Raw genomic sequence first — 12,511 nt, 5'->3', positions numbered from 1 at the left:
CGGCTCTGCACCAAAAGCTGCGAGAGCTAGCCAACCCTCACTAGCTGGTGCAGACCAACTTAGCTTAGCTCCTCGCTTAGGCCCAACTAGCGCTTCCCCAGCAGCTCCCATGCATCTGGGAGAGCGCCAAGAAAAGTTGGGCCTAAGCTAGGATGTGCTTGCTCATGAAGAATTGTTGGGTGTAAATTCATTTAAGTAGTGTTCAACTGGACCTGTTCTACTTGTAAAGTGTAACTTTTGTTGTTATTTGGTGCTTTACAGGGTTATGACTTGATTTCATTGCAGCTTTGACCTGAGCAGGTGTTCATTCACATCTCAGTAACAGGGGACACTTTATCACACCAGTGGACAAACATCAGCATTCGTCACCTAGCAGCTCCTCTGATCAACAGAACAAGTTAAAGTATTCTGGAGAATGAGGGCATCGATCCCTCTACCTCTCACATGCTAAGCGAGCGCTCTACCATTTGAGCTAATTCCCCTGTTAAGGAGCACAGCAGATAATGCACCTTGACCTTCATGCATGGTTGAATGAGCGTCACCGGTTGAAGCTTCTCTGGTTGACCAATGTCATGGAGACCAAGGGTTCCATGACATGAATGATTAATTGAAGGTAGCATTTGTCTTGGTATGAACAGTTTATGTAAATTAGAGGCACACACACATGTTAATGGTCAGGTTTATTGAATCAGCAAACATGTGAAACATTTTCTATGCCATGTGTTCCAGGGAGGGACCTGGGAAGCACAGGGGGACCGGCCATCCTGCCTGTGGAAAATGAAGACCCCAGTGTCAGTCAGTGGTAATCTCTGTGCAAGGCCTGGTATTTTGTGTTGATCTAGTTTGTCTCATGTAAATGTGGCAGTTTCAGTCGTCACGTCAGTCCTCACCTCTTCCTGGTGGTTTCCTTAAAGGGGGTGGAGCCAAAAGGGGAGAGTGGCCCAAGGAAGCTCCTTAAGAGCTGTAGGTGCAAACCTTTGCTCCCAGATGGGGGAGGGGGTACAATCACAGGCGAGGTTCATTGAATGATGATGCATGTGGATGTATTATTGAGTTGGTGTAGTAGTCTGGAATCATGTATATATTTAGTCAGGTTATGTTGTTGAGATGGTGCTGGTTTGATGTAAATATTGATTGTAGAGCATGGTTGTGGTCTCACCTCCACTCTATGGGCCATCCATCGTCATCTTCCTCTTATTCCTTACTAGTAAGGGTCACGGGGGGGGGGGGGGCTGGAGCCTATCCCAGCATCTACGGGCGAGAGGCGGTGTTCACCCTGGACAGGTCGCCAGTCCATCGCAGGGCCAACATACAGAGACGAACAACCATTCACACTCACATCTACGGTCAATTTAGAGTATCAGTCAGCCTCGTCCCCTAATTGCATGTCTTTGGACAGTGGGAGGAAGCCGGAGTACCTGGAGAGAACCCACACAGGCCTGGGGAGAACATGCAAACTCCACACAGAAAGATCCCACGCCCGAGCCGGGACCTTCTTGCTGTGAGGGCACAGTGCTGACCACTGCACCACCGTGCAGCCCCGCCCTAGGGGCTGGTCTGTCTAATTTCCTGCAGCCAGGAGGGGATAAATGGCAGTCAGGGGTTTTTAATGTAAGTTGATGGTGTCTCATGCAACCTCTTTCAATACTCCAGTGGTGGTTTAAGTGAAGAAAAACATGGGTTAGTCAGTAGGACTCTGTGTGTGTATGTGTGTGTGTGTGTGTATGTGTGTGTGTGTGTGTGTGTGTGTGTGTGTGTGTTTCCATGCAGACTTTCCCTTGTGACAACCGATTTGATTTGGAAACCATCTCATCTAAATCTCCTCTCCAAAAACCCTCTTCTGCAACTTTGTACCCAAGTTGTCTCCTCACCAGGCACCACAGTATCCAGTAGGTTCAGTTAAAACAGTCATCAGTGATTAATGTTCATGTTCAATGATGAGGTTTTGATTTATTCTTCCAGAATCATCTGAACAAACCCTCCTCAACACAGTGAAGCCTTCATCTGACAGGAGGAGTTTCTTTTCCCAGTGATTCCACTGATAATGAAAAGCTTTGTTCATCAGACTGGTCTGATAGGATCAACTACTGGTTGCTCTGGAGTGGAAACAGCAACCTGTCAGGAAACATTAGTCAGATCAAAGCCAAGATTAAAGCAAGAGCCTCCAGATCAAAGTCAGAATTGATGATGATGTCATCAGGGGGCTTTGATAGTGTATTTATTTGTACCTAGAATTCTGTCTTTGATCTCAGGAGGACATGAAAGAAACCCAATTGAGGAAAGCAAAGGAGAACATTCAGCTTCACTGGAAACACTTGAACTGTTGAACAGTAGAATTTGTTTGAAACAGTTTACAACACTGAGTGACAGGATTGAAGAGGGGAGATTTGGGTATTTTCAGTTTAATTCTAACTTTAAACTGGGCATGAACATTTTTAGTCGTTCATATTCTAATATACAGACGAAGTCATGACATTCCCTTTTTTTTAACCTGTCCTGTTCAGGAAATGGAAATTTAGCTGCTATGTTGAATCAGAAAAACCTTTTGAAGTCTACTTTTGCTTCAGTCAGAAAGTGGACTGTTGTTTACTCTCACAATCATTGGTAATTGTGGAGGAAGACAAAATCCTTATGAACCTCTTTTTAACAGACACACATTTCTAAAGACACTGGATCATTTTATTTTTCTTCTTCTAGCAGAGGATGGTTTTGATCCATCGACCTCTGGGTTACGGGCCCAGCACGCTTCCTCTGCGCCACTCTGCTCTACCATTGACTGAACAGTCCTTGTTTTAGGAGAGCATTCTCTGTCTTTGTCTCTGCCCTGCTCTCCTGCTCTCTTTCCCCTCATTTAGTCCTTGACATGATCCATGCTCTACAGCTCTGCGGGTGGAATGAAGACCTGCGTCTGCTCTGCCCGTGCCGTCCTTCGTCTCAACCTAAATTGTTTGACCCACCTTTATAATGATCGGACTCGCTCCCGCTGAGCGCACCAGACGCTGCAGACAACACAACCAAACTGGCCCTGATCAGGATTTGACAGGCCGAACTCGCGCCGAAATCTTTACAAAAAATCAATTTTTGTCACCCACGTGAAGATGGGTGGGAACATGCCCTAAAAACACCAAGAATAATATCCACCACCTTCTGAACGGGTCCTGGCCCGTCTCCTGCATCAGGGGCCGCCGCAGTCGTGCATCAGCTGTTCAACAGCTTTTCGCCGCAACACTCAATAAGACAAAGACATAGAAGCTCAAGCTGCTGTTGCGGAAGCCGTGATCGTATAGTGGTTAGTACTCTGTGTTGTGGCCGCAGCAACCCCGGTTCGAATCCGGGTCACGGCAGCATGAGATAAATTTCTTTGTGTGTAGTGATGGACACAAGCCAAGCAGAAATTTCCCACAATGCAATAAGGCAGTGTTTGGTCAGTGTTGAGCAGGCGTCAGTCTGACAATGATGTCATATTATTGTGTCATCACCTGACCAGACCCAAAAGGAGGCTCAGGTATCAGTTTCTTCTCAATGCTAACGTCTGCTAGCTTAGTCTGCTACTTTGATGGCTCTTCCTGCTCAAAGGTCCAGACCCCTGGATGTGGTGGTTCCTACCTGAACGTAGATTCTGTCAGCTCATGTTGTTAAATCAACTCACCAGGAACACCAGTAGATTTCAATGGACTGACAATGAGTCTCATTGAATGGTAAACATGTCAAATATGAAGTCATCACCTGAGGAGGTCTGCTGCTGGAATGAAGCTCCAGATATTCACAAGATATTCTAGATCTTAAGATAAAGCATTTTTATATTTGATTTATTGTTCATTAGCCTGCTTCACATTGTTTTATTTTCTGTGTTGTATATCAATAGAACTTTGATCCACAACCTCCACAAACACTCTTGTCCAACTTTTGTGCCCAAATTTTCTCCTCCTGAGGCACCAAATCAAGTCATGTCATTTTTATTTGTTAGAACCAAATCACAACAAAAGTTCTCTCATGACTCTTTACTAGTAGAGCAGGTCCAGCACCAAACTGCTTCAATGAATCTACACCCAACAATTCTCCACCAGCAGCACATCCTGCAACAGTGGTGATGAAAACCTTCCTTTTAACAGGCAGGAACGTCGAGCAGATCCAGGATCAGTGGGGACGGCCTTCTGCTTTGACCGGTTGTATTTAAAGCTCCATCAGATTGGAACAACCTTTCCTCCTCACTTGGGTCTCTCTCTTCCTTTCTCATCTTCAAATCATCAAGCATTTTCAAACATCTGCTCTTGTTTCTGATGCACCTCCCCTTATCTCTCCAGGATTCACTCTCTACTTGTTCTTGTTTGTTCTCTGTACTGTAAATATGTGGATATTTGTGTATGAATATGCATTGTGTACTTTAATGGTGCATGGAAGCAGTATTTATTTAGATGGGTGTTTAAATGTATGCGTATGTGAACACAGGCCCACTCTTATTCTGCAGTGGGATCTCTGATCATACTTTGTATAATACTGGATGGGGGGGGGGGGCTTTGGGGAACATTGTTGGCCTGTACCTGGGTGTATGATGTGTGTGTCCTTGTGTTGAAAATAGAATCTACTTTTATTATTGTTGTATTGTTGGTCATTATTTGTCAGGACCCCCTCCAAAATGAGATGGTGCATCTCAAGGGGCTGCCCTTGAAATCAAGAATCAAGAATGAAGGTGTCTGCTGGTCTTGGTGGACCCTCTGCTTCTCCAGCTGAGTCAACAGATTCCTGAGTTGCTTGAGTCATTGTGTATCCTGGCTGCATTCAGCGCTTTCACCGCTGCAGCCTAGCTTGATTGCCAGTCAGGACAGGTGTTATTAAAAATGGAAGAGGGGACAGTTTTGGCAGGACAAGTTGCTCCACATTCAGGAGATGGTGGGAAGTTTCAAAGCTGCCATAAATCTTGATGACAAACTCCTTCACTGTGTGGGAGGTTCAGAGTCCCTGGTTTGATTGCAGCTTTGACCTGAGCAGGTGTTCATCCACATCTCAGTAACAGGGGACACTTTATCACACCAGTGGACAAACATCAGCATTCATCACCCAGCAGCTCCTCTGATCAACAGAACAAGCTAAAGTATTCTGAGAAGGAGGGCATGGATCCCTCTACCTCTCACATGCTAAGCTAGCACGCTACCATTGGAGCTAAGTCCCTGCTAATGAGCAGCAGATGATGCAGGTTGACCTTCATGCATGGTTGAATGAGCATCACCACTTGAAGCTTCTCTGGTTCAACAAACCCTTGGGACCAAGACAGGAATTGGAACCTGTGCAGGTCCAGACCCATGTTTAAGTTGGTGGAGACAATTGTTTCAACCAGGGACTGAATGAAAAGACTTGCCCAGACTCCAGCTCACTCTTCTGAATTGACCCCTCATCTCTGTGTGGAGTAAACATCAGAGGTGGGGGGTGCAGGTTCTGCTTTGACCTCCTGACCTCCGGTAAAGCAGTGGAGATGTTGAGCTTGAAGGAGTTGACGGCCTCCTTCATCTTCTCATTGTTTTGCTAAACTCAGCATCATGAAATGTTGCTGAAATTCAACATGTCAGCTGAGGCCAGAGATTCCTGCCTTCCCTGAGTCCTTGAGTGTCGTCTCTGTTGTTTGAAAGCACAAAGCTGTTCCTGACGGTCCAGTGTGTCAGATTCTGGGCTCTCACAGCTGTAACTGGGGTTTGAGCTCCGTTAAGGGACTGGTTTTGTGGAGAGAACCAAGCAGAAGAATTGACAGTTTCAGCAGGAAAGGTGACCATTGCTCCACAACCTCAGTCCCAGGATTCATTCCTGCTTCACCCAGCATGGCCCTATGATCAACAGAAATGAACTGCCAGTGGAGGTCCTCAGTAATCCAGGTCATGGTTTCTCTAGATTGCTGTGTTGTAATCAGAACACTTGCAAATATCAGCCTCTTTCCTCCATGATCTCTCATTCTTTCTGTTCTCTCCATTTCTCCTCTTCATTTCTACTCCTTGCTGACTGTTGTTCCTCATTTGTGGCACAGAGTTCAGTCAGTGGACCAGACATTTTGCCACTGCACTGTCCATCATCAGGGCATTTCACATCCAGGACTGGCTCCCAGATCATCGCCATGACCTCATCCCCTGCACCAGTGGACAGTTCATCAAGGATGGCAAGCATGTGGGTCTCAATTCCCCTCCATCTTTGTAGGTTGGTTACATTTCCTCCTGGTCTTTAATCCATCTTTAGTTGACATTTTTCTGTTGAGCCCAGTTTGTTGACTGCCAGGCTGTCTTACTTTTCAATGGCACAGCAGCAGACAGCAAGAGGGTTGCTATGGTGCAGTTGGTAAAATCCCTATCAATGGTCTGCAGAAATATGCTGGGAGTTCTTTTTTATTACGAACCAGAATTCAAGGACTGACCAAGGAAACCACAGCACAGAATTTAGAGATCAAAGAAAGAAATCAAAGACAGAACCTGAAGATCAGGAAATGGCACAGATCAATGAGATCCATGGACTCATCAGTGAAGGTTTTCTTTCAGGACATTTTCTACCCAGAGTGATAAAGGCAGCTCCAGCACAGAGAGGAGAGACCTGCCACACCTCTCCAGAGACCTGGGACATGATGGCAGTGGTGGGATTTGAACCCACGCCTCCCCAGAGACTGGAGCCTTAATCCAGCACCTTAGACCACTCAGCCACACTACGTCACTGAGCAGGTCAGTGAGTTGGTCTGATAAAGGCATGTTGAACAGGAAGTAACATAATGATTTCAAACTTATTCTGAAGGGTGACCCCTTCCGTCCCGTGGTCACAGGAAGTGATGACAGCACCGCTTGAAGAAGCCAGGAAAGAAATGGTAAAAGGACTCAATTTAAACAGAGCCTTTCTACCTCAGCAGCCATGCTAGCAAACCCCCTTTTGTCTGGTTTGGACAGACAGACAGACAGACAGACTACTTTATTAATCCCTTTTGGACGTTCCGCGAGGGAAATTGCACTCTCCTCAACATACATTCACAGCACTGTTACCATAGATTAGACTAAAAATAGCAAAGAAGAAAAAACAAAGACTATATATATATATATATATATATATATATATATATATATATATATATATATATATATATATATATATATATATATATATGCATATATACATGTGCGGGTGCCTGTGTGTACCTGGATGGTTATGTATATGTGCATCGTGACAGGAATAATCATCATATTAATTGTTCTTAATTGTTATTATAACAATAATAATGATGATGATATAATATAATAATGATGATGATATAATATAAAACATATAATAGTTATAATAAAATAATAATAGCAGTAGTAACAAGAATTATATAATAATAATAATAAAAAATAATAAATGCTCATGATAATTATTATGAGCAAACAGACATTATGAACAAACATTACAAACATTGTTCATTACAAACATTATGCTCATAAATAATAAATGCTCATAATAAAAATAATAAAATGATGATGATAATGATAATAATAATAATAATAATAATAATAATAATAATAATAGCAGTAGTAACAATAATTATATATAATAATAATAATAATAATAATAATAATAATAATAATAATGTACAGTCTCTTATATTGCACGAGTGTCCGGTTGCTATTGGGTTAAGCTAATGGTGCTCAGCCCTCTCCTACAGTCCTTCTGTTGGCCCTCCCCCCCTCCAGTGAGGAGTTTAACAGTTTAATGGCTCGGGGGATGAAGGAGGTCTTCAGTCTGGTTGTTGTTTAGTGACTGTGGATGAACACACAGGAGAAGTTGAACATGAATCTGTGTTCCTGTTCACTTGAATACATGCAGGAGCAGCAGGTGGAAATACTACTGTTTATTTTTGTTCTGATTTCAGAACTGTTGACACAACGGTGTCAGATTAAAGCATCTCCACCTTCCAGATGCTGGTCTCCTTCTGGGGTCCTGACTGACCTCCATCTTGTGTTCTGGATCCACCTGAACCCAGCAGCTCCAGATCCCTTCACTCCTTACAGGGATAGAAAATGGCTGCTGGATGGAAGTCCCCCAACTGTGGCTGTTCTGAAACTCTTCTCCTCAGTCACTCCTGAGTTGACACTGAGATGGAAACTCTGAGTATCAGGTTCAGAACAGCTGATCTGAGTTGGTCCAATCAACTGTGAGTGTGTTCACCTTGAGTGTCACACGTGCACAACCACCACAAAATGCCATCATCAATGGAGCCCTGATACCACGAGTCACCATGACAACCAAGAACAAAATAACAAGTTACTTTGAAACAAGACCTTCATATATTTATGATGACATCACCAATATGAGCCTTTTCTCTTTTCCAGGCTGTTTTACTTTTCAATGGCACAGCAGCAGACAGCAAGAGGGTTGCTATGGTGCAGCTGGTAAAATCCCTATCTATGGTCTGCAGAAATATGCTGGGAGTTCTTTTTTATTATGAACCAGAATTCAAAGACTGACCAAGGACACCAAAGCACAGAATTTAGACATCAAAGAAAGAAATCAAAGACAGAACCTGAAGATCAGGAAATGGCACAGATCAATGAGATCCATGGACTCATCAGTGAAGGTTTTCTTTGGTTCACGGTCACTTGTTGTCGTACTGGTGTGATGATGTCAGACCCTTCACATTCAGTTCAAACAGACTCCAAAGTGTAGCTGTGATGCAGAGGGCAGCAGCCTTGTGCTTGGTTCCGTCATGGTTCTCTGCATTGTTAGCAAACTCACCAAAGACCTCCCTGAAAGCAGGATCATTTTCCCAGAGTGCTTTTTTAACCAAGTACCAATTTGTCCCTCTTTAAAAAACAACAAACAAAGATGAGGTCAGACTGAGATGGACGAGATGATATGGATGTGATTTATGGCTTTCAAACACCAAATATTCAATTTTTCTTCAGGGCTTTTGAGAGGTTCTGGGTAATGAATGAAAATTTAAGTTGGGCAAAAACGACATGCGGGGTCACTGTGTGTGTTTACACGTGTGTGTATTTCTTGTTTTATGGTGTTGGAGACCATTTCCATCATCAACACTGATCAGGAGTCCTCGTCCTCATGGGGACCAAAGACCGGCCCTGATGCAGCGCAATGCAGTTTGTGAGTTCTTTCAGAGTGAAGGTCTGGATTGAGTTTAGTTTGAAATAAAGATTAAGATTCAGTTGGTTAAGATTAAGATTAAGATTAAGGTTAGGCTGCACATAGAATGAACTTGATCCAATGTTCTCATAAGAATAGCTGGGCACACCTGAGTGTGTTTAAATGCAGACTTCCTCTTGTGACAACTGATGTCATTGGAAACCATCTTGAGGATATTTGGAGAAAGTTCAATCTTTTAGCTGCAGTTACAGCGACTTACAACACTGCAACAACAACAAAAAACACCCCTCCACAAACACTCTTGTCCAACATTTGTGCCCAAATTTTCTCCTCATGAGGCACCAAATCAGGTCAAGTCAGTTTTATTTGTTTAGAACCAAATCACTACAAAAACAGCCATTAAGTTGATCTGGTTGGCACTGGTATTTGTTCTTGCTGCAGCTCAGGAGTGATTCAGGAGAAGAGTTTCAGAACAGCCAAAGTTGGGGACTAGAATTCTAAAATGTCCCTCCCAAAACAACCTTGGGAGGTAAAAGCTCCAATCCTAGCCACTCAGATGCAGCAGCAGAAGAAGCTGTCATCCACCCTGACAGTCAGAGCATCAAGTCAAGAAAACATCACCATCTTGTAGTTCCAAACCTCCACCTGTCAGATTCAGCTACTTCTTATTGTGGGACTTTAAACTTGAACACAATGGAATTTGGACAAGGAGTTTTCCTTCCAGTCCAAACATCATCGTCCAGCCTCCAACCAGAGGTCCATCAGTTATCATGGAGCCACAGGTGGAGTCTGGATTCTTTTGTAGAATGAGACGGCAATGAGAGTCCTGCCAAGTGACATCACTGACATGACAGGATGACTTCAGTCATGTGACTGGATGACTTCAGTCATGTGACTGGATGACTTCAGTCACGTGACTGGATGACAGTGTAGATGCCAATGTAGAGGTTGGGGAAATAGTCTCTGAGAATCCAGCTTGAAGCCATGCCCTCCTTGTTCTTCAAAAACCCAAACAGAGACCATCAGTCTCCCTCCAATCCTGTACTTGGTTCAATGTTGCTGTTCCATTTGGCATCAGCAGGTGTCGCTGTGATACCAGGTTCAGTTCAAGAGTCCCAACTCCAGCTCATGTTGGTGACCTCAGTGGCAGGTAAAATGGCGCTTCAGTGGATCATGTGATCAACTCATGTGTGTCCTCACTGCTCCACAGGTCTGTCAAATGTTCTGTAAAATAGTTGGACCCAGCAGAGCTGCTAGATTAGGAGTTGATGGGAGTTGTTGCAGATACCAGGGTCCAGTTCCATCCTCACTACCCCTGGTGACCATGTCAAAGTGTCCTTGAGTAAGATACTGAACCCCTAAATACTTCTGATGAGTAGGTTGGCTCCTTGCATTGCAGCCTTCAGCATCAGTGTATGAGTGTGTGTGAATGAGAGGACATTGTTCAGTTCCTTGAGTGCTGCTGAGGTAGAAAGGCTCTGTACAAATAGAGTCCTTTTACCATTTCTTTCCTGCTTCTAGCGGTGCTGTTGTCACTTCCTGTGACCGTGGAGGGAAGGAGTCCCCCTTCAGAATAAGTTTTATATCATGATGTTACTTCCTCTTCAACACTCCTTTAGCAGACCAACTCAGAGAACAGCTCAGTGAGGTAGTGTGGCCGAGTGGTCTAAGGCGCTGGATTTAGGCTCCAGTCTCTGAGGAGGTGTGGGTTCAAATCCCACCACTGCCATCATGTCCCAGGTCACTGGAGAGGTGTGACAGGTCTCTAACTGCCTCTCCTCTCTCTTCCACTGGTATCTTCAAACCTGTGACTGAAAGAAGAACCCTCTTCTGAGTCAACAGACCTGAGCATCGCTGCTCTGACTACCAGGTTACCTCCTGGTTATCAGAGTGAAGTCATGGTGAGGTAGTCAGTTGTTCATTTTGTTTTATGAAAGAGGCCTCATTGTGAATTAAATAATCCTATTTCTTTACTTGACGTTTCACGCTGTTTCGATTGAAAAAGACCAGTTCCTGGAGAAGATCTTCCAGGGGTCCAGGTTAAAGCGGTGCCCCAGCTGGCACCAGGCGCTGACCCAGGTCCTGCATGGGAGATACTGTCAGTTCTGTTCTGCCCTGCTCACAACCACAGGCTGGTGTTGAGGCCTGCAGCAACCAGGGCCCCAGTCACCAAGAGTATAAAGGCTGGTCATTGTGGCAGTGGGAGGAGTCAAAATGAAGACAGACCAATGTGAGCAGGACGTTACTGGAGAAGTCATCCATCCACTTTCTATTCTTATCCTTTAAGGGTCACGGGGGGGGGGGGGGGGCGATCCCAGGTGACATTGTTCAAGAGGCAGGGTTCACCCTGGACAGGTCACCAGTCCATCAGGAGAAATGAGGTGGTCGGTATCATGCAACCTAAACTAAAACATTAGCCGGATCAAATTCAGATTAAAGCAAGAGTCTCCAGATCAAAGTCAGAATTCCTGATGATGTCATCAGGGCTTTGACAGTAGCTAGAATTCTGTCTTTGATCTCAGGAGGACATGAAAGAAACCCAATTGAGGAAAGTAGAGTAGAACATTCAGCTTCATTAGAAACACTTGAACTGTTGAACAGTAGAATTTGTTTGAAACAGTTTACAACACTTAGTGACAGGATTGAAGAGGGAAGAGTTTTCTACTTTAAATTAATTCTAACTTCAAAGTCAAGTCAAGTCAATTTTATTTATTTTGTGCCAAATCCCAACAGAAGTTATCTCATGACACTTTACAAGTTTATCTAATGAGACAGGTACCCTGGAAGGTATCACCTTGGCCCCCAGCACCACCCTAAGGAACCTAGGAGTTCTCTTTGATCAGGATCTGTCCTTTCATGCCCACATTCAGCAAATTTCTAGGACTGCTTTCTTTCATTTGTGAAACATTGCTGAGATCAGACACATCCTGTCTCAAAAAGATGCAGAAGAACTAGTCCATGCCTTTGTCACTTCCAGGCTGGATTACTGCAATTCCCTCCTATCAGGCTGCACCAGGAGGTCCCTAAAGACTCTCCAGCTGGTCCAGAACACTGCTGCCTGACTAGAACTAGTAGAAGAGACCATGTCTCTCCTGTACTGGACTCTCTGCATGGCTCCCTGTCAAATTTAGAAGAGAATTCAAAATTCTCCTTCTACCATCAAAGTCCTTAACAGTCAGGCTCCTTCATACCTGACAGAGCTCCTAGTCCCCTATTATCCAGCTAGAACCCTTCACTCCCAGGATGCGGGGTTACTGGTGGTTCCTAGAGTTCTAACAGTAGACTGGGAGCCAGAGCCTTCAGCTATCAGGCTCCCCTCCTGTGGAACCGTCTCACAGTTTCAGTCCAGGATGCAGACACCCTCTTGACCTATAAGAGCAGACGAAAGACCTTCCTTTTTGATCAGGCTTACAGT

General features: G+C 44.3%; 3 non-coding genes across 3 annotated transcripts; 2 read left to right on the top strand and 1 right to left on the bottom strand.

Moving 5' to 3' along the window:
* Window positions 1-2,694: 2,694 nt before the first annotated feature.
* trnat-cgu (transfer RNA threonine (anticodon CGU)) lies at window positions 2,695-2,766 on the bottom strand. Its single transcript has one exon. It is a non-coding gene; the product is annotated as a tRNA-Thr (tRNA).
* Window positions 2,767-3,272: 506 nt separating this feature from the next.
* trnah-gug (transfer RNA histidin (anticodon GUG)) lies at window positions 3,273-3,344 on the top strand. Its single transcript has one exon. It is a non-coding gene; the product is annotated as a tRNA-His (tRNA).
* A 7,399-nt stretch (window positions 3,345-10,743) lies between these two features.
* trnal-uag (transfer RNA leucine (anticodon UAG)) lies at window positions 10,744-10,825 on the top strand. Its single transcript has one exon. It is a non-coding gene; the product is annotated as a tRNA-Leu (tRNA).
* The last annotated feature ends 1,686 nt before the right edge of the window (window positions 10,826-12,511 follow it).

The sequence above is a fragment of the Aulostomus chinensis genome, chromosome 1 (assembly GCF_037954235.1).
Source record: "Aulostomus chinensis isolate RoL2024-O1b breed Wild chromosome 1, RoL_Achi_v1.0, whole genome shotgun sequence".
Taxonomy (NCBI): Eukaryota; Metazoa; Chordata; class Actinopteri; order Syngnathiformes; family Aulostomidae; genus Aulostomus; species Aulostomus chinensis.
Note: the sequence above shows the minus strand (reverse complement) of the source record. Positions and strands in the feature narration are given on the sequence as shown.